The sequence below is a fragment of the Anopheles bellator genome, chromosome 1 (assembly GCF_943735745.2).
Source record: "Anopheles bellator chromosome 1, idAnoBellAS_SP24_06.2, whole genome shotgun sequence".
NCBI classification, from domain to species: Eukaryota; Metazoa; Arthropoda; class Insecta; order Diptera; family Culicidae; genus Anopheles; species Anopheles bellator.
The window spans coordinates 32,000,335-32,004,074 of NC_071285.1; the positions used below are offsets into that span (position 1 = coordinate 32,000,335).

General features: G+C 46.6%; 1 protein-coding gene across 1 annotated transcript in view; it reads left to right on the top strand.

The window, feature by feature from the left end:
- The window catches only part of LOC131211539 (homeobox protein araucan), a 79,875-nt gene extending 78,203 nt beyond the window's left edge, over positions 1-1,672 (top strand). Inside the window, exon 8 of the mRNA XM_058205045.1 lies at positions 1,547-1,672. The gene's annotated coding sequence lies outside the window, so the exon portion shown is untranslated. The remainder of the gene's footprint in view (positions 1-1,546) is intronic.
- The last annotated feature ends 2,068 nt before the right edge of the window (positions 1,673-3,740 follow it).

Genomic DNA, 3,740 nt, shown 5'->3' on the forward strand with positions numbered 1-3,740 from the left:
ATAGAGAACGATCGCGTGGCCAGACTCGTTTACCTGGGCGAGACCAACGAAGACGATATTTTCGGTGATTTATAGACGATCGGGAATAAATTTCTAGAACGCATATTAAATGCCACATCTGGAAATAAAGACAAAAACCGAAACATACCGCGAGCCGGCTCGGTCCCATTGGCTCGCTCGCCAAGAATTCTGCGATCGTCGTCGTCCGGCCCTGCCGGCCGGATGACATTGTGTCTCGCGGTGGCCGCCGCGATCGGGCCGCGATCGTCCCGAAAAGCACGCGTGGGCTTTATTTATGTAGACCGGCCGACGAATAAAAGGAAAAATTTGTCTTCCCGCGGCGGCAAGAAGGCTCCGTGTGGGCACGCAAGAAGTACCGCGTGGAGCGAAGATCGCCGTCGTATCGGCTTCGCCTTTGGTCCGTTCTCCGCCCGGTTCCTTCGAGCCGTCAAGCCGCCCGACACATCGTCCGACGCAAATTGCGAGCCGAACGCGGGCGCGGGCCCCGGCCTGTCTGGGACAGCTTCAGCGAGGCAGCGTTTATAATGAGACAGTATCGTACCGGCGATCGCATTCGTTTACGGCAAAGTCTGGAGCGGCCCAGGCGTACCGAGCCAAGGTGACATTCGTCGGCGGAGGGCGCAGAGCGGTTGCCCAGGGGATTATTAATTCATTCATAAACTTTCGAACTAATGATGCTTATCGGCACCGGCCGATCGTCTATCTTAATCAACCCGACCACGAAGCACGGCGTTCCGCGGCGTTCGCTGAGAACATTCGGAGAAGCGGCGCGAAGAAGAAACACTTAAGATGCGCAGCGTCCCCTCGGCAGCGCATCTTCTCTACTTTCTCTTACTCGGACTCTTCCCCCGGGCTCGGTTCGGTTCTGTGCGTGTGCGAGAATGGACATGGTTACCTTCCACCCAAAATGTCATTAAGCAAACAGAAAGAAAACGCCGCGCCCGGTGCCGGCAGCAAAAGCCGCGCGTATCAATGCTTTGGGCGAAAGATTAATGCAGACGTTCCCGACCATATCGTAAATCTCATCTCATCTACGCGTCCGGTGCGTCACCGGTACGCGGTGAAGATAACGCGCCCTGGTGCCTAGGTGGCTTCGCTTCGGAGGTCCGGGCTTACCGGACGTTACGATACGATCGTGTCGGTTCTCTACGCTTCATATTTTCTGCCTTCACGATTGGAGGTGTCATAAAATGTGTGAATTCCAGCCGGGGGCTCATTTGACAGAGCTTCAAAGTTCGAGACTTAGTATAGTGAGCGCTTTATGATGAGGCTGCTTGGCGGCAAGAAAGCTTCCTTAGGGGTGCTTAGGGTGCTTCCTGCTTACCGCCCCGAAACCGAGTGCACACCACGATCACGGGGAGGAACTTTGTTTTATGTTTGTTTTCCTGCCATTAACACCTCATTTCGCCAAATAAACACCGGGGCCGATGGGCCTCGGCGTAGCCTCTAACACCTTCCCTAATGATTGCAGCTTTCGTTTCTTCGGCACTATTTACTTATCGTTCTTCTCTCCCGTTTTTTTCAGGTTCCCCCAAGGAATCAACCAACGGCAGATGGACCTCCACTATTTTGTATTAAATTATTATTGATTGCGATACCGAACGAAGCTGCGGTTGATGATTTCCGGCGCCAGGTGACGGTCACACAGCAGGGCGGTGGATCTAAACTACACGAAAACGACTTAAAGTATCACCATGTAATACTTGCATCTGTTAGATTAGGTGAAATGTTATTAGAAAGAACGAGATAAGCTCACAATTGAACAAGGTGCGGGCAATGTGCAAATAGGGAAACACACCGAACAACGGAACATTTATGCGTGATCGATGATACGTGAGGGGCGCTGCCGTTTCGATGATCGTCTTCAAACTAGGCGTTTGGACGATGGCACAGATACGATTCAGACGGACAGCAGTCTCGTTGCAATAAGGAACGCGAACCGTTCCGCATGTAGCTTCAGATTAGAACAGAAAATCACTCCTCTTCGGCGAACTATCTCGTAATTGTTGCTTGTAAAACACTTGCGCACTGGAACCGATCCGGCGAGACGATAGGACTAATGAGCACAAACTATGGAAAGTTAAACTAAAGTATAAACAACTAATAATTCGTTGAGAAACGCATTTGTAATCTGTGATAAAAGTGAAAATGAAAACGTTGCCCTGATGGGAAGGATATCAGGAAGGGCAAAGAGCAAAAGAAGTTGCAGCGCGACAGGCAGCACAACATGCAAAGAGTTCAAAATACTTTTTCAAAAAGCGTTTCTTTTTGTTCGAGGAAGTGTACCATAAATAGTAAAACTACCTAAACCTAGCAAAGCAATGATTTCGAGCATTTCTTTAAAAATGATGTGAATAGAAGCGAGTGTTTTGGTAGGGAAAGATAGAAGGATTACACAGCACCGACAAACACTGAAGCCCGTAGGCGCGGAATGATACGGTTTAGTTTTGGGAAGTGAAGCGCAAAGTAATAATATTCTAACCATATGCACACCACGAGTTACGTCTTTGTCATGGGGAAAACCAATTGCATACAAACGTTATCATCAAGCCAGCGTTAAAAGCCAGCACTCTGTACATAACACAGTTACATACGTAGTCGCGGACCGGCCAGGAAGGTGTAGCGATATCAGTTGAGGCGCTAGAAATTCAATTTGAAAGTATCTTCTTCGAGTGTGTAAATAGATTAATTACTGATCGTCTGACGAAGAAGAAGATTCATGCTGTTGTAAAAAAACACAGGGAGGTACTAAAGTGTAAACATTAAATTTTTTCGATTACGTCGATGTAGCTTGGTAGCCGGTAGACCAATACTTTAGAATGAAGAATATTTCTGTTAAAACAAATTGCGCCACTTACGCGTTAGTATTGTATAATTATCAACTTTTATACAAATATGAGACTAGCAAAAATTCGATTGTAACGGGCTCCACAACTGTTCCTAGTACAGGGGACAAATGGTGTAACTTACGAACAACCACGATGCAAACATTTCGGTTAACGGGGCGTTTTGTGCAGATTATTGAACGCAACGCTTTTTGGTTCCGGTTCCGAATTAACGCTAGACACGCTGTTCTTCGGGACTGACCAGCTACAGAGTAAAACAACACGGAATAGTAACATGCACAAGTGACCCACAACAGTTCGAAATGTCAATCAACTAACCCAACTATTCAATGCAAACCTTTGATGAAACTTTGACAACGCAAAGTGTCCAACCCCTACATTACTCTTGCTCGTCCCACGCATATACACACTCTACGACTCGATGTTTCGACTGCACGGAAGGCCACAGAGTGGACATTACATGATTTTTACACGCAAAGCATATATCAGTACGAGACATGGGTATCAAACCTCTAAAAGAATATGACCATCAGCAGTATACACATCCAACCCAAAAATTCTGCAAATTATATATACATATATGAACATATATTTAGAGGACGAGAAAAATATAGAAAAATAGACGTGAATACGAAAACAATGCTGTATTTTGTTTTTTTTGTGTTCCGAGTTGATGCCGTTTGATTGACCCCGGCACGCCTTAGACCCCGAGTGGCGCGGATTGCATAATATTAGGGGTTTAAACGGAACGACCGAATGGCTCGCTAACCGTTGCCGCTTCTTTTAGCAATCTTCAGTTACCAAAACGAATAATTCCTATTTCTGTTTTTTGTTTTAATTATGAAACGATCCGTTGGTCTGACCTAGGGTTAA